Raw genomic sequence first — 19,181 nt, forward strand, 5'->3', positions numbered from 1 at the left:
AAGAAAGAAAGAAAGAAAGAAAGAAAGAAAGAAAGAAAGAAAGAAAGAAAGAAAGAAAGAAAGAAAGAAAGAAAGAAAGAAAGAAAGAAAAGATTTATTTATTCATGCATACAGGAGCTAAGGCATAGGCCAGAGGTGGGTGAGAGGATTTACCAGAGACAGACGGGAGCAGAACAGGTGCACTGACTCAAACACCATCCCATGATTGACAGGGGAGTAGCAGGTGAGACAGGAGGGGTCTGCTGCACCATGTGCTTTAACAATGAATATACTATTCTTCCATTTCAATAGAAATTTTGAGAATCCCAGTTGTTCAGTATCATTGTAAACATATTATTAGTAATTAAATTCTTTGTCCTGGCTAGTATCTGCTCAATCCTTTAATTTTTATTTCTGTAATGTCTAACGATGTTTACTTAAGACTTTTGCATGTATTTATTTGCCATCTATATACTTCTTTTGTAAAGTGTGTATTCATATGCTTTTTTTAAATTTTGCTTGTTTTCTTATTTATTTCTCTGTGTTTTTTATCTGTTATGGATACATTCCTTGGCAAATAAGTGATATGAAATATTCTCTTTTAGTCTATGTCTTATACAGTTTTCCTTATGAGTACCTTGCAAAATGAAGAGTTTTGAAATTTGTAATACTGATGAAGTTATATACATCAAATTGTTACCTTTTATAAACTGTGTTCTTGTAGTCTAACCAAAGAAATCCTTTTGAATACAGATCACAAACATTTCCTCTTGTACTACATTCTAAAACGTTTACACTTTTAGGATTTATTTTTATGTATAAGACACATTTGAATTAAAAGAAAAAACTAAAGCTTGGTTTGGCTTTTGCATAAAAATGTCCAATTATTCTATCATCATTTTTGAAATTTCAGCACTGAACTGCCTTTACTCCTTTGTTTAAACTGCACTGTCCTACGTCTCTGCTCTACTTGTGGGGTCTGTTTAGTTCCTTTGATCTGTATCTATATATTTTTACAGTATCATATTACTGTATGTATAGCTACTACTGTAGCTCAATGATAAACCTTAAAAATAGATTTTTTTAAACACTTTCGGCTATTTTTATTCCATACTTTCCTTACAAGATTTGATATCAGATTGTTATCTTTTTTTTTTTTTTTTCAGATTTCTGCTAGGATTTTAGATTGAGTTGAAGCTTTATGTAAGTATGGAGATAACTATGAAATGAAGTCTCCCAATCCATAAATATAGTATGTAACCATTCATTTACATATTGCACCCATTTTATAGTGTCTAGTGGACTGAATTTTCATGCATGCTATTAATATGTGTAAGTAATCATTTTATGGTCCTCATGTTACAGTTAGTGATTTTTTTTAATTTTATAATAGTTATTTTTAATATACAGAGTGTTTTTAATTTTTGTGTAACTGAGTTGGTATCCTGGACATTTGCTAAACTCACTCATTAGTTCCAGTATCTTTTTTTCTTTTGGTAGTTCATTTGGTAATTTCTAGGTAGCTCATAGGGTTGTCTAAAATGGAGAAATGTTCTTTCTTCTATTCCTGCTGGCAATACTGCTTTCCTTGCCTCAGTGTGCAAGGAATATACTCATAGGAAGGTGAGACTGTGCACATCTGTGTAGTTTTTGACCCTCGTAGACAAGTATTCTGTTTTCTACCACTAAAAAGTTAGCAGCATTTTGTGTGTGTGTGTGTATAAATGCCCTTTATTATTTTGAGCATGGTTCCTTAAAGTCTTCATTTCCTGGGACATCTTAACCATGAATGGATGTTGAATTTCATTAATGCCATTTTCTATATCATCTGAGAGAACTGAGTTAACTTTTTCCTTCTCTAGATTGTTAATGTGATAAACGATACTGATTGATCTTCAAAAGCTCAACATCACACTTCTCAAATAAGTTGATCTTTGTCAAAGAGATACATATACACACATTAGATTTCTGTATATCTGACTTTACAAATAAGTAAGGATGGGCATGCTTCTTGCAAGGGTAAAGGATAAGTATCCTAAGTAGGAAGCAAGAAAGGGGAGAATGAGAAAGTGGAAGTGAAAGGAAGCGGATGACAGCTCAAAGTGAGGATTTGGAGAGGTGCTGCAGCATGTGATACAGGCAAAGCAAGTGGAATAAGGAAGCCAGGAAAACAGTATTCTAGAAGAAGAGTTCAGATGAAGGACAGGAGCCCCACTGATCTGAACAAGCCTATTATGCTAATCCCCTTGGAGACCCAACTAACTCTGAGACCACTAGATTGACTTCTTTGGTAAAATGGAGCAACCTATTTGGTTCTCGATTCTAAATGAGTGCCGGCCAGCAAAAGGACTATCAGTCTGTAGGACAAATTGAGAAAAATGAAGCACACCCACAGAGGACCTTGGGGGAAATATGCAAGAAACCTGCCTGATTTGGGATCGGGTGTCCACGCCCTCCTTCAGAGACAAAAGTACCTTCTGAAGCAGGCTACATGGAAATTTTTTGGAAACTTTCCAAAAGACTGTACCAAACATAGAACAAAAAATATTAGGATCAAACCAATTGTAAAACATATCCAGGAAGTTTTAGCTGGTGACGAGAGACTCTGCTATAAGAAATGGGCTAAAGAAAACAAGCAGGTGTTTTGTGTGCTAGGAGACCTCATTTGGGGGCTTGGGAGCCAAAGGGACCAGGAGTCCTGGTCACACATTTCAGAGAGGAGCATTTATCAGTGTCACCTGCTTGGGGTTTTTCTGGGTCTTTTGTTCTCCTATTATTGCCACAATGAGCTCACCTGACCCTGTAAACTTTTGTTCTTCTACTCACAGAGGTCCCGGCCAGGGCTGTTTGTTTTTTTAATTATCAGTTGCTCCTAAGTCTGAAATTGTTTTTTTTTTTAATTTAGTTATTTTAATATTTATTTATTTATGCATACAAGAACTGGGGTGTAGGCCAGAGGTGCAGGGGGCTGGGGGGTGAGAGGAGTCACCAGAGACAAAGTAGGGAGTAGAACAGGCAAATGGACTGAGATACACTACTGAGGGGAGCAGCTGTGGAGACAGAAGAGGTCTGCTGTGCCCTGTGGGTCAGCTCCCTGGCAGGAGTGGCCACTCATGCCGCAGTGGCTGCAGAGAGTTTCATAGTGCTGCACTTTTTTAACCCTTTGTGCCACCAGGGAGAGCCTGTATCTTTAAGAGTTGACGCTGGCATTAGAGATATGTAAGAAGGTACTGTGATTGGGGGGACATCAGGTTCCTGGTATAGGAAATGAGACAGAGAGGAAGGGGAAAGAGCTCTGTTATGTTGTATTTTAGAAAGTTTCTTTCTTCCTCTTGGTTAATAGGAAAATAGATACTGTGTAAATCTTCAGACTTGCTTCAGGCTTCATGTTTAATGAGATAAAGTATATTCAATAGTTTTTCAAAGCAAGCACAGCTGGAATAAAATAACCCAAGTATTAGCAACTTGCATGCTCTACATACAATCAGTAATATTTGTATTTGAACAATGCACTTAAGGCATGAGACTTGAAACACAAAGACAGACACACTGAGTTCTAAGTGTCTCCTGGTCTTTACAGTGATCAGTATAAGTCTCTTAACAGACAGAAATCCTATTTGACTGAACTGTCTCATTTCAGCAAAGACATCACAAAGCTGTAGCCCTCTTTTAAAGATTTTGACACAATTCCTTCATCTTTCTTGTCTCCACATCTGCAAAAACAGAACTCTTCAAATGTGATTTAATATCTTTTAAAACCAATTTAATTGATCAAATATTGTGTTAGATGCTGCACAAGCTGCAGTTTTAGTTCTGCTTTTATGGACATCACATGGAGGAAGATATAAAGCAAATAATTATAAGCTGACAGGTAGCGGCAGCAGAGGGCGGTGTGACTTATCTGACTGCCTGCAACACCATGGGAATAGGGAGTTGTTCCCTAGTTGGATTTTGAGAATGTCCCTGCTGCATTGTGAGGTACTTCAAGTGGAGAGACTACTGCTTTGGTTATGCAGGAATCCACAGGTGCTCAAGTGACTGCCAGATAAATAAAGGTCTGCTTGGAGAAGAAGGGGTGGGGACCTGCCCCAGAGAAAACTAACCAGATGGATGAGAGAAAGATTGGAAAATCCTACCATGCAATGCTAAGAAGTGTGGCCTTCACTGTGTTGAAAACTGGAGGTCTTTGTTGCATTTTAATCAGAGGAAAATTTTGATCAGATTTTATTTTAAATAAGAAAAAAAGTTGTGTGGAGTCTGGATAAATTGAAATAAAACTGGAGGCTGAGCAGAATGCCACTGAAGACTTAGGCAAAATCAATCAATCAGGTTTGAACTAAAGTCGGAGAGGAAATACAGGAAACAGTAGGAAAGTAATTTGAGGGTGGACTCCAGTGATGGGCAACTGCTGCAGACAGTGAGAGCAGGGGGCACAGGAGGTGAGAGAGTGAGTCAAGGATAAATTCAAATGTCAGAGTCTCCTACATTCATTTCTGGGGAGCTCCTACATTTCCTAGGATGCACCTTCCATCCTTCCTACTCAAAGTGGTCCAAGGTTTTACTGGAAGCATCAGTGTCATCACAAAGTAGCTTGGAAAGCCCAATTACAGGCTCTTTTGCAGAACTTGTAGTCGCCAGTTCCAAGAATCTGACTTCCCAGCTGATCCCCAGCTTGGAAAGGTTGAGAAGCCTTGTTGCCTGTGATTCAAATGAATATTCTGTACATATCCACCACAAAGAGGTTTCCTTCTCTCTCAGCCATCTCTGACATCTTTATTTACACTTCCACTCCTGCCTAACGGCTAAAACAAAAATAGCCTGTAAAAGTGTGGGCAAACTTTGGAAATGAGCAACTTTTGTCCGATACCAGATTTGAAACTCATTTCACAGGGCTGTCACAATTTAATGGTACTGGCCAGATGTTTTAGAAACCACTAAGTGTGGCTCCAATATGGTGCCTGCCTGCATGTTATTGCATTAGACAAAAACACTCAGAAAGAATGGACACTGTCGTACTTGAACTTACATCTATTTTCTCTCCACAGTTCTCATTTCGATAGCACCAATGACCACGGTACCTTCCTGTGACACCCTTTATCATAAATGTTCCCATTGTAAGTAGTACAGAAAAGAGAAGCTGAACTTACAATACAATGGTGAAAGGCAGAAAACCTTGTTCCTAATTAGACTCTTGAGTTTGAAAAACTCCATTCTTTTCATGAGAGGAAATGCCGCAGCCTGAGCATCAGGAGAAAAAGATGGTATATAAGAGCCGAGACTGGGAGATTGACAGACGAAGGGGAATGTCCAATTTGTTGTCTTTCTGAATAGAGGTTTTCAGGGTTTCGCCTTGGATTGTCTCACACTATCTACCATTCTTCCTTCTTTTTCTCTTGCACAATTGCAGTTTGGGGAGTTGTGCTTTCTAAATGCATGCCCTTCCTCTCTGCTTATTCATCTATCTCCTCTCGATGTTTTGAATGAGATATACTTTTGAAGGAGTAGACTATTTGCTCCTTTTTCAAAGAAACACCCCAGCAAAATGAAAGAGAAGCTACCTGCTGAAAGGAATAAGGGAACCGGGGAAGGCGATACTTAGCGAAAAGATAATGAGCGGCCTCTACCGCCGCGCTTCCGCCAAGAGCAGGAGCAAGGCGCAACCGAGACGCAGCACACAATAACAGCACACAACACTGCATTTGGGACCTCTGAAAGGAGAGAAAAATATACCCTTCTGCTCCAGTGAAGGAATAACAGGACCACCCAGGAGGGATAAGATGTGTTCCTTTCACCAGAAAAAGAAAAAAAAAGAAAAAAAGAAAGAAACGATTGCAGAAATTTCTTTCAAATTATATAAATGGTAATTGCTGAGACTGTTTCTAAACATATTTTGGAAACTCTTCATTCAAGAGAGCTGCCTCCCTCCAATTTGGTCCTGAAAGTGTAAACTTCCCGGAAGATGCTGCCAGTGACTGACACACTCGGGGTATCTAATTTGTCAAATGTTTGCGGGCTGCTGTTTTCTTTCTCTGGTTCTGCAGGCTATGGCTAATGCTCGCTTGGCCTGTGGCATCATCTAGATGTATTTTGATCATTTTATTCTCAAAACTGGCCACTGCAATAATGTGCCAGGTGTGGGCCATGAGTCCCTACTGGAGATCTTCTAGATTCAGTCCGCGCCTGTCTGACACTCACAGCCTCGAGACAAGATGTCAAACCAATTCATCAGTAGCTACTGAAATCCGAGACCGAAGTGCTGCAGGGCTCATCCCAGAGTTTTACCTGTGGAATGTCTGCGCCCGTGCTGAGCTCTTTCTTTCCAGGTACTCCGGACGGTGTGGGCTGTACAACCTCCCCGTCATCTGCAAGGTGGGTTCTGAACAAGGAACAGGTGGGATAGTCTGTTTTCAAGAAAACAGGAACTACGTGTTTTGTAATATCGATTTTGTAAAATTTATCTCTATTGCTTTTGTGGTTAGTGGAAACCCAGGTAGACGGAACCAGGTGCCCCACTGACCTATTCCTCAAATTTGGTGGTAGACTGTTTTTACCCCTTTCCACTTAGGTAAATTTTAGAAGTACATAAAAGGACTGTGCCTTCAGATTCTTTTTCTTTCCTTATACTTATGTGTATACAGTATCATTTTATTTTATAACAGTCTATAACAAATGTTGCTCTCTTTTGTTCTGTAGGACTAAATAAAAGAGAACAGAGTAGCAGAAGTGCTTTTTTTAAAATTTCTTTTGGAGACACTTCTCCAAAAAGGAAATGCAGACAGCCAGCAAGCATATGAAAAAATGTTTGACATCCCTTGTAATAAGGGAGATGCAAATTAAAACCACAATAAGATACCACCTCACCCCAATGAAAATGGCACATCTTTAAACAACTAGCAAACAACAAATGTTGGCAAGGATGTGGAGAAAAAGGAACTCTCCTGCACTGCTGGTGGGAATGCAAACTGGTACAACCACTATGGAAAGCTGTTTGGAGGTTTCTCAAACTGCTAAAAATGGAGCTCCCATAAGACCCAGTAATCCCACTCCTAGGTATTTACCCCCAAAACACAAAAACACTGATTCAAAACGACATCTGTACACCCATGTTTATTGCTGCTTTATTTACAACTGGAAAGACATGGGAATAACCCAAATGCCCAAGTAGAGGACTGGGTTTAAAAGATGCAATCATATACACAATGGAATATTACTCAGCAATCAAAAAGATAAACACATGTTTTTTGTAGCAACATGGATGGAGCTGGAAAAGATGGTGCTTAATGAGATAAGCCAGAAAGAAAAGGAAAAATACTGGATGGTTTCACTCATAGAAGGAGTATAAAGGACCAGGGGAGATAATAATAATAATAATTATAATAATAATAATAATAGTAATAATAATAATGAACATACAGGGGTGGAATGAAGAATGGGATCAAAAATGGTGGGGGGAGGGAAGTGTACTAGACTATGGTAATGGCACATGGGTGACTTGGTGATGGGAAGCCCACGGGGATTACAACTGAGATGGAAAAGGGCACAAAATGATGTAAAAACAAACTATTATATTATTTTAAAAATTAAAAGAAAATTCTTTTGGCTTTGCTTACTCACACTTGGGTTGTGATAGCCAGCTCACCTGTGTATAGGCTATTTCCTTGGTGGGGGGGGGGAACTGCGGGACCCCATACCTGGGCAGATGCCCCCATTGTGATCCTCTGCTTGGTCCCAAAATAGCAGAGGAAGCCCTGGATGCATCTTCCACTTTGGGGAGGCAAGAAGACCCTCAATCCCACACTCCAGGGGAGAAGTACGCACACTCCAGTGAGCCTGGACGCAGGTTAACTTGGCTGTTCACCAGGAGGAAAATCAGAAAGCCGTCAGAAGCCAAAGCCATGTGGAGGGAGATGGAGAAACTTAACAACGTGTGACATGCAGAGACACGTTGGAAGGTGGTGACTGAACAGGATGTGTGTGGCACACACCATGCATGGTGCCAACTGTAAAGACCAACCCAGAATCAGGTTTTTCAAAACAGTCTATGGGTCGATTCCTCAAATTCCTGAACCTGAACTGACATCTAAAACTGTAGATCCCTGGGATCTACCCCAGCCTAATTCAATGAAAAATCTTTAAGAAACATCTATCCTTAAGGGCTATCTTAATAATTATGATGTGAACTAAATTTGAAAAACCAGGGCGGTATCTACCTCAAGGTTTTAAAAGCTGGAATGAGCCAGTATATTGTCATGTTGTTTTATACACTGCTTAAGGACTATGCTAATTTTGTATTGTATAAGTAGTTACAGCAAATATCAGAATACAGAGACTAAAAAACATATATGTGATGTTAATTTCTCTTAAAGACATTCCTATAACTGAAAACTATTTCTTTGGAGGTGCCTTGTTTCAAACGAATAGATCAGTGGAATTCAACAGCTATTAGTCAGTTTCCTGATCATCACCAATTGGACATGCACGCTTGTTTCCACGGCCACGTCCCCAAGTTTACAGTTTTTAATTTCAAAAAAATTTTATAAGTATTGACTGAATTTTTTGTGCCATTATTTAGAACAGAGTATTATGACATATACCTACAAGGTTTCTATGCTACAGGTTCTCCCTGGTGGTGCAACAGGTTAGAATGCAGCACTACAAGCTGGCCGCAGCTGCTTCGGTGAGAGTTCAATCCCCAGCCCCAGAGGTGACCCACATGGCTCAGCAGACCTCTCCTGACCCACCTGCTGCTCCCTTCAGCAGTCTACTTCATAGATCTGCCTGTTCTGCTCCCCATTCTCTCTCTGGAGAATCTTCTCACTGCCCCTGCACCTCTGGCTTATACCCCAGTTCTGTGTGCATAAATACATAAATCTTTAAAAAAAAAAAAAGTGTCATAGTAGAACTATTCTTAAAAAGAAAAAAAAAAAGCTTCTATGCTGCTTAAGTGATCCACAACGTTTTCATTGTTCTAACATCAGCCACCCTGTTTGTCAGAACATGGGCATCGTTCTCAGCCTAATAAGGCAGGAAACTGACAAGGGAGTAACAACTGGAGTGAAGGAAGAATCATGTTCTTAGTGTACATGTGGTCCCTGCACACCCAGAAAACCCAAGAGGCGTCCCCATAATGCTATTATAGCTATTAACTGAGTTCAGTAAGTTAATCCAAAACAAAGTAAGTGTACAAAAATCAATAGATTCCTCATATAGTGGGAAAAGAAGCTGGAAGCTCTAGTAAAAAGAACATCCTTCACATAATCATCATGGTCACGATGTCTGAGCAGGGCTGGGACCCTGGGGAGAAGACCTAGGAGGCAATCCAGCAGCCAACTTACTGACTCAGATGCCAACTGCTGCCTACTGAGAAGAGGTTATAAAAGCTTATGCCTCAGTTTCCTCATCTTTGAAATCATAGGGTTCTGTGAGGACTATATGGGCTTTATTTGAATAAATGGAGGTATTCACTCTCCGATTATGTAATATAGACTATGCATTGTGCATATATAATCTACGTGTATTTGTACATATATATATATATATATATATATATATAATTACAAAGGAGCAATTTATTTGAAAAGAATCTAGCACAAATGAGACACTGAATTCACTGTGACTGTGTCACAGATGATTTTCTGAGAGAAGTCGATCTTATGCCAGTAGCTGATCATACAGTGTAGCTTCAGAAATACTAGGATTGAACCTGATGGCTTAAGATTTCTTCCAATCATGAGATTCTATGGGTCACTGAAATTGGAACTTGATATTTTTATTTCTTATCTCCTCTGTGGATTTTGCTACTTTGATAACTTGTACTGAACTTGGTACAAGCAAATGTGTTCGTGTTCTCTCATCTTAAAAAAAAAAAGAAAAAAAAAAAAAAAAGCTAAATCCTAAAAGGAGCTAAGGCAATTTTAGGTAAAAGTCTCCAACATAGGAGTCTCTTTTCCGTTCACCTGTAAAATGAGTTGAAAGGTGATGGGGAATGGATGACAGCAGAAAGTAGGAAGACAGAGATCTGCGCTGCTGAGAAGTTGGACTGAACTCGTCTGAGTTTCAAAGGCATTTACAAAAGCAATCCAGCACATGTGGAGAGCACAGATTCTAGAGCCAGAAGTCAAGATGATATCCTATACAAAGCCCTGTGCTTCCCATTTGGGGGGAAGTTAGTCAATTTTGCTTAATTTTTTTTTCATCTATATCATAAAAAGTAAAATAGAAATCTGATTCACAGTAAAATTAAGATCCTGCCCCCCCAAAAAAAATGAGCTCCATAAATATCAAAAGTTAGGTATTTGTCAGAAGGTGCAAACTTCCAGCTCTAAAATAAAATAGTACCACAGAAGGGGCGTAAAGCATGATGACCACAGTAAGACCACTGCTGGACACACAAGAAAGTTGTTAAGAAAGTAGAGAGTAACAATTCTCACCGCAAGGATTTTTCTTTCCTTCCTCCTCTTCTCTTTACTCTTTTTCTAGGAGATGGATGTTACCTGAACCTACCATGGTAGTGATTTCACAGTACAGGCAAAGCAAACCTTCCTGCTGCATACCTCAAGTTTTCAAGTGTTATGGGTCAATTATTTCTCAATTAAACTGGGGAGAAAAAGTTAAAGAGTTTGCTACCCCATGTAAATGTATCCTTATCTAAAGTGCATTCTCCACGGGGGTCATTATACCTGAAATTTTACCACTGTGCTTTTTCACTGGGGGAAGGAAAGCAATTTCTCCCGACAGCTTCAGCCATTACAGCTCTTTCCCCTTTATAAGAAGAAACCCGTGCACCCGGTGAACTCTGATTCACATGTAGTGAGAAAGGGATCAAAGTGACCCAAATGTGAAATGAAGGGGACCAAAGTTCTCCAGAGCCAATTTCGCTCTTCACCCGAGTCCACCCGGCCAATAAACATGACTTAGAATTTTTATATGATCTGTCTAAAAATGAATTGGAGACCTGAAATATATATAATAACCACTTACCAAATTCCAAGGAAATGAAATTCTTCCACATGGGGATTTATAGGTCATTTTTTGCTCAAGTATGAGAAGAAACACAATCAAGGTGGGAAATCAATATCATCATTATCAAATGGCTTAATGAATAAAGGGCCACGTGTCAAAAAGAAAGGATTGGGTATATGTAAGTTTCACAAAACAAAAGAAATTAATGTGATTCTATTTCTCAAACACTTCAAAGGCAACCTGACAGGATCCCCCATAGTAGGCTTTAGACTGGCTCTAACCTCTTTCCAGACATCTGCAGCCCCGTGTGGGTCCATCCTATCACTCAAGTCCCAGGTACTGAGACTTTAAGAAAGATCCAAATGCACTCAGGTAGTGAGTGATGGAAATTTATATGACTATGTTATTATTTCAGTAGCAGTTTGTACTATGAATATGTAAAAGGAGAGTGCTGTACTTTTTAAAAAGTGCTATGCTTGTATATTTAAGTAATTTTTAAAAATCTGTAAGATTTCTCTGGTTGCAGAAACTAAATCTAGCTCACCAAAATGATCGAGAATGAACAGTGAAAAGCACACACTGGCATCAGCAGGATCCACTATCCTTCTAAATACTCATAGTACAAACAACTCACCACTTTTTTTCCCCAAAAAATTAAAAAGTCAAATTGATTTGATAGCTACCACTCTATTTTTCTCCAAACGAGAGACTTTTCCAAAAGAAATGAAGTTTGGGTATAAAATTTCGGTCTTGTATGATTATAATCTTGTTTTCAAATCAAGGCCTGCATCTGACTCGGCGAACCAAGAACCATCATCTATTTTGACACAAGATAAAATATTGTATAGATCAGTTTTCCCTTTCTCACACATCAGCATCTGGTTAAGAAGTACTTCAATTACTGACACAGAGCTCATTTAAACCATTTACTTTTTCTAGTGAAACAACAGAAGTTTTGAGCAAATGGGCAAGAGATTTGAAAGCTAAGAAAATACAACTAAATAGCCTCTAATGTAGTGCTATGTCCACAAATACTGCAGCTCCAAACGTTTACCATTGGCAGCGGGGTTTTCAGGAGGAAGACAGAGACAGAACTGTAACATATGTTTCAGTGCCATTTATTTTAACTGCCTCTAAAAAATACACTATAAAAATGCAAAAAGAATCACCTAGCATGCCACAGCACTGAATGAATGATGGGGGGGCATAAAACTTTCTCAGAAAAAAAAGAAACTTCTATCATGGGGAAATGAATTTGGTCTTGAATGTACATGGTACCTGAATACAACAGGCAGAACAGAAAAGCCAAAATAGTTTGTTTTAGCCTGTACTTTTGGTGCTGTTGTTCAATTGTTCATATTCTGGGCACAGAATATAATATTAGCTAGGGTTCAAAAACTGTGAGCTTCATGTCTTAAATGTCATCAATGTGGGGGCTTCCCTGGTGATGCTCTTGCATCACTTCACTCTTTTAAGTCTCAGCACTATCACCCTTTCCCCTGCGTTGGATCCCAGCCTGGGAGGTGACCCACATGGCGCAGCAGACCTCTCCTGTCTTGCCTGCTGCTCCCCTCAGCAGTGGATTTCAGTAGATCTCTACACTGTGTCTCTGGTGAATCTCTCACCCCCTCCATCTCTGTTCTAGATCCCGGTTCTTGCATGCATAAATAAATAAAAGTAAATCTTTAAAAAAAAAAACATCAATTGGGTGTCTTTATTTGGCACTACCTAAGCTTACAAAAGTATTCACTGAGGAAAAGGGGGCTCCACGCTACAGGACACGCTGCTCTCAGCAAAGTGCATGCTACTCCTAGCTTTTGGTTTGGCTTCTCTATGTCTTTGGACGCGTGTCTGTGCCTCAGCCACTCTTCAGTGTCTGTGAGTCGAGGCCACATCAATATGTCCCTTTCTAAGTCCCCATGGACTTAGAAACAAATTTGTAAACAAATTTGCAGGAGTTCTCAGATCTTGTGTTTGTAATTAGTAGAATTTCAAGTTTCTGTCTTTTTTTTTTTAAAGGAATGTCTCAGTTACATTTACATGTTTAAAGAAGGTTTGACCTGGTAGTTTTTGACAGAGCACAAGCCTGAGTGTGCTCAGGGAGCCTGTCCTGTGGGAAGTGCAGTACTTGGACTTTTCATCTCAGCTCTTTTCATTCTCAAACTAATCCCATGACTTATGTGTTTTACCCCTGACTTATGAAAAAGGAAACAGGATTGCAGAGTTAAGTAAATGAGGCATCCCCAGCAATTCTACTCTTAGTTATCTATTTGAAGAGCACAGAAAGGTTAATCTGAAATGAAGCCTTCACTTCTGATAGCAACTCTGTTTACAATAGCCAAGATATAGAAACAACCCAAGCACCTCAGAACAGATGAGTTTATAAGAAGAGGTGGTATGTAGTACAATGGAATATTATGCAGCAATAAAAAGATAAGCTCATTTATGGCAATGTGGGTGAAGCTGGAAGGGAATACTCTAAGTTTAGGGAGCCATAAGGGGAAAGCTAATGGTTTCATTTATATGTGGAATCAGGAAATCAAATAAAGGACCAGACAAAGACAAAACTGGAAAACTGATCCTTGAAAATTCTGAGATATTCATGAGGGGATGGGAAGCAGGATAAATAGGGGGAGAAAGAGAATTGGAGGGGATGGAGGAGAGGGCAGTAGAGTGTGGTAGAGGATTGTGGGACTTTAGTGGTGGGAAAACTATGGTTACTTTACCTGAGGAGAGAAACCCTATACTGTGAAAAGCTAAACAAGGATATGTAAAAGTAGATTACTGATGGATAGATAGATAATAGAAAGGTAGATAAAGATATTCAAAATTACACAGCCTACAGGAAATAGATCTTCAGTCTGAATCTAGACTCCTATGACTGCAAAATCCAAACCCTTTTGCTAGCGCTCAGCCTGCTCTAAAAAGACCCCACACGACTCCGAAGAAGCTGTCATGAAAGCTTGACCAGGATCCTAACTCTACCATTAAAATTTATGGTGTAAGTAGAGTATCAAGAACATTGATGTCAGTGTTTATTATCACTATTAGTAGTAGTAGCGATATTACATGAGTATATGAATAAAAGAACTTAACAACATTAGGACGAACACAAAACCTATGTAAGTCAGCAAAGTGGACATGAGGCTTTTCAGAAGAAATATGTGGACAACCCTGGCAACTTCACCAACCATCATCTATTGTTTTCCAAGTTTAACAAGGATCCCTTTTTTAGAACAGCTGTGGTTATCTACACAGTATTCTGCACTTTAATTATTTCTTGCTCATTTGCCCCTGACTTACACAGACAATTACAGCTTAAAAATGCGTATTGCAAGATTTCATTTGCATTTTAGGATATGATATTATGGGCTATATTGCCCAGCTGGCTCATTTATGCTGTGTGTAAATTATGGTTTATTTTATTCATGAGAATTTGCACCAGACTCTATGTTATAATATCAAAACTATTACACTTAACTGAAGAAATTTGGCTGTGAGGCTGCTAATGAACCCTTTCTCTTTCCTCACTGGGGTGCAGTCAGTCAGAAACACACAATAAGCCAAATCAAAGTTGAACAGTGTGATTTTATTACTGATGAAACCTCTTGTAGAATGGTCAGGGCCCATCATGTGCTTCTTAGAAGCTACGATTTCCAACCAAGACTACCCAGTGGCAAGAAGAGAAGTAAAAGGAGACCAGAAATTTGCAGAATTTCATAGGCACAGAAAAAGAAGAGAGTGCTGTACTCTCATGTGGGAGCTGTAGAAGGGGGGGGTCTTACGTGAGGAGAACACAACAGCCTCCTGCTCCCTCCGATTCCAGGCCAAATGTCACTCTTTCTCAATAGAGGCCTATGGGATTCAGCCCAACTGCTCTGACTGTTCTTGGCGCCCCTGTCCTCCTCTCTGCATTCAGTGGAAATCCTTGATTCGCCCTTGGTTCTTGCTGTCCGTGTTCCCAGGACATTGTCACCCACTTCTTGACATGATCCAACCCCTCATCCTGGTCTCAGTTCAAAGGTCAGCATTTTAAGACATTTCATAATTATCAAAACAGAAGATTTTCTCTGGAGTCTCAGTTATATAACTCTGTTGCACTTTATTCACAGGATCTGAAATAATATTAGTTATTTGTTTGCCTTCTTATTTATTAAATAAGAAGTCTTACTGTCACGGTGGAAAATGCTTTCTGTAGAGGGCAAGAGAGTAAGTAGGGCTTTGAGTTCTGCAGGGTCTCTGCTGTGACTTCTCAGCTCTACCACTATAGCAAGGGGTCATGGGCAAAACATGACTATGATCCAATAGCATTTTATTTTCAAAACCAAGTAGAAAGCCAAATTTGAACTGAGACCATTGTTTTCTGACCTCTAGCTTAAAATATTAACTCGTAAAAATAGACTGTCTCATTCGGAGCTCCCTGTTCTTCACCTCACACAATATCTGGAATCTAGCCAGTTTTAAATAAATATTGTTGAATGAATAAATGGATCCATGCTGAAGTCAGGCAAAGAATCTCCTCTTGAAAAACAAACAAACAAAAAACAAAAAACAAAAACTGAAGTCCAAGCTAAACATTTTTAATATTTTTATTTCATATAGTAAATTATATCCTTGAACAGAATTAAATTTTTTGCAGTTCATCTTCATAGAAACCTCACGTGGTATTTCACCACCCAGAAAATCAATGAATCAAAGATTTTGCTTCAGAAAATTAATTTACTTTGAGAAATAAGCCAAAGTGATTTAGGGTTTTTGAGGGAGTGAACAAATTGTTTCACTACAGCAACTAGGGTTGGTTTTACAGCTAGCCTTGCTGGAATGTGATTGTTGAGGAAAAGGAGGGATAATCAGGCTTAAAACTTGAATCCCGTTGCAGCTCTATTATTAATTATTTTTGTGACTTCCAGGTCAGGCATTTTAATCGCTGAGTCTCAGTTTTCTTATCTGGAAAAATATTGGATTACCTGGCAATAAACACACACACACACACACACACACACACACACACGTAGACTGAGTGCCTACCACACAATAGTCATTGTTTTATAACTGCTCTGTACATGTTATCTCACAACAATGCTAGGAATGTAGACATTACATTTTACAATTGGGTGAACTGAGGCACAGAAAGATGGGCCAGTGAAAAATGGTGGACCCCAGGTAATTATGCATGCTCTGTGATGCCAGGTCAATGCCCTAAACCTTACACTGGGCCGCCTGATATCTGGGTTCCCAGTAAAAGGAGGGTTGTCTATGACTAGGTACTAAATGTATTTCTAACATTTCAGTGTATTTTCCTGAACTCATTTAGGCAATACTATCAAATCATCTCAATGTGACTCTAAAATTCCTAGTTGTTGGGTCAACAGCTAGCAGAAACTAAAAACTATTGCAATATGAGGAAGTGTTATGCATTATGCAAAAATAAAAATTTGCTTATTCATGACAACAAAATGCCCATTATCCTGGAAACCAGCTGTTAGTTTTTCTTTTCTTTTTTTTTTTTAAGTAGAATTTCAAAGTTTCAGTGTAAAGGAGATCGTTAGCATCTTGTGTATACATTTTACAGGTAACTAAAGTGTAAGAAGAACAGTGAGAAGCCAACTCGAGCCAGCGGGTGGCTTGCTTAGCCAACTCCATGGTAGAAGGTAGAAATTTCTGGTCTACCCCCTGGCTCCCTAAGTCAGATTGCTGGGAACTAGGGCTGGAATCAGGTCACAAAGTTGACCTTAAAAAGCCTGGACACAGTTAAGTCACAGGTGGTGGCTCTTTTTTTTTTTTCTTTAAAGATTTAAAGTGGATATATTTACATAGGGAGTACAAAAAAAGGAGTGTTAAAAGAAAGAAATTTAGGGCCCTCCCTGGTGGCGCAGCGGGTTAAAGCACAGCACTGAGAATCTAAAGCCGCTTCAGCATGAGTTCTATCCCCGCCTGCCCCGGAGGAGTCCACATGGCGAGGCAGACCTCTCCTGACCCGCCCGCTGCTCCCCTCAGCAGTGTACTTCGTCGATCTGCCTGTTCTGCTCCCCACTCTGTCTCTGGTGAAGCCTCTCACCGCCCCTGAGCCTCTGGCCTGTACCCCAGTTCTGTATGCACAAATACATAAATCTTTAAAAAAAAAAAAGAAATTTATTGGTGGTTACATGGTCAGATAATATCTTTCCTTACTGACTGCATCAACTGAGTGGAGACCAGTGTACAAGGGGAAGGCAAAAAGAAAAGATAATGGTTACCTTTGTTCATTCTTCCTAAGGTCAACATGGTGGCTCAGTTCTGTCCCCAGTTCCCAGCAGCCCCCACTCAGGGAGACATGGTGGACAGAAAGCTTCACTCTCTACCATGGTGTTGGCTATAAGTACCAACTCTTGGCTTGGAATTGTTCTTCATTGTTCCTCTTACAAAAAGAATGGATTTCCCAAGACATCACAAATAAGTAGACCAAGAATTTGAACCAGAATAATGGTCACCCATGTCGAATGTGATGCCCTTTTCAAAGCCACAAAGCAAATTCCAAGATAGAAAAGTAGTGAAGGTATCTACCACTCAATCTCATTTCAACATTAGCAATGCTTATGTGAGCATGCCTCTCTGTCTGTCCATCTCTGTCTGTCTCACATGTGTGCACACACACGAGGTAACAAGAATAAAGAAGAAGGGTCTCTAAATCAAGACTGGATTGCATGCTGAAGACTGTGCGACACATTTCACATCTCCATAATCACACCACGAGTTAACATTATTGTCACTTATAATGTCAGCTTATAAATGGGAAATTGAGCTTAAAAAGATTAGAAACAGGAAATGAAATTTATATTCTGGCAATGTGATCCTAGATATTTTAAACATCTATGCAAAAATACAGATGTTGAAGCAGGAGTTATTGTTTGGGTTTCTCATTATTGACTCTAATAAGTGTGGGTCACTGACTAATCTAGAAAAGCCTGCTGTGTGGAGAGACATACTAAGATGATGACAATTTCATTTTGGTCCCCCGACAGAGGTTATGGAAAAGTTCCATTACGTGACTTTCCGCAGTGTATTTTGTGATATGGGATACACATTTGGAAACTGCTGACTTAAACCAAACAAAACATGTTTTGTTAGTTTGCTTTTGTTTGCTTGTGGGAATGCTCATAAACCTAAATATTCTAAAGACCTTGCAAATCTGGAAGAGAAGATTTAGTCCATAATATTTCCTCAATTTATTTGTCCATGGAGAACTCCCTCTACATACTTTTTAAAATATCTCAACATCTTCCTGAATTAATATTCCATGTTTATTTCCTTTCAGAAGTTAGTGAGGATTTTAAGGAAATAAGGAGGCATCAGAATAGCTCTCATCCCTGTATATGAAGACATATACACCAAACATGAAAATTGGATGAGGTTTGGAACAGCAGTAATACAAGTAAAAAGAGATTAGAGGATTTTGTCAAATACTGCACCCTTCATATATTATGCATAGAGTACACGGACACAGGTAAGGACAGTGATGATGAGGGCATCTGACAAATAGGTAGGACACCATGCCTGCAAGTGTTCTGCTGGTATTTAATAAAATGCCTGGGCAACTTTTCCAAAATATGAAAGCACACTACAGTCAAACAATAAAAGTGATTTTACTCAATTGAAGACACTTAATATTATGGCAGCATCTGTCACATTGGTTTTGTTGAAAGCTAGTAGGAGAGCAGGAGTATCTTTGCTGTGGGTTCAGTTGTGGTATTTAAAAAAAAAAACTTATAAAATTAGACTCCCAGTACCTGTGAATATTTTCTAATAGACAAGGAGGATCTCTGAAGATGTTATACTTGATGAGGATGGGTCCTGACTGAATATTACAGGTATCTTTATCAGAAGAGGGAAACTGGGACAGAGACACACTAGGAGAAAGTGAAGTAAGAAGGGAGGCAGACACTGAAGTGATGGGACAGCAAACCAACGAGTCCTTGAATTGCAAATGACGAGTAGAAGCTAAGAAGTAGCACAGAATGTTCCTTGCCCAGAACTCTCAGAGAGTCTGACACTGCCTACTTTAATGTTGTACTTTTGGATGCTTAGAAGCATAAGATTAAAAATTCTGATGTTTTACATGGAAGCAGCCCAAATGCTGGATTAAAAAGATGTGGTACATATATACAATGGAATATTACTCAGCAGCCAAAAAAAAAAAAAAGAAAGAAACACATGTCTTTTGCAGCAACTTGGATGGAGCTGGAAAAGATCATGCTTAGTGA

The sequence above is a fragment of the Condylura cristata genome, unplaced genomic scaffold (assembly GCF_000260355.1).
Source record: "Condylura cristata isolate star-nosed mole 26May11 unplaced genomic scaffold, ConCri1.0 scaffold00012, whole genome shotgun sequence".
In the NCBI taxonomy this organism is placed as follows: Eukaryota; Metazoa; Chordata; class Mammalia; order Eulipotyphla; family Talpidae; genus Condylura; species Condylura cristata.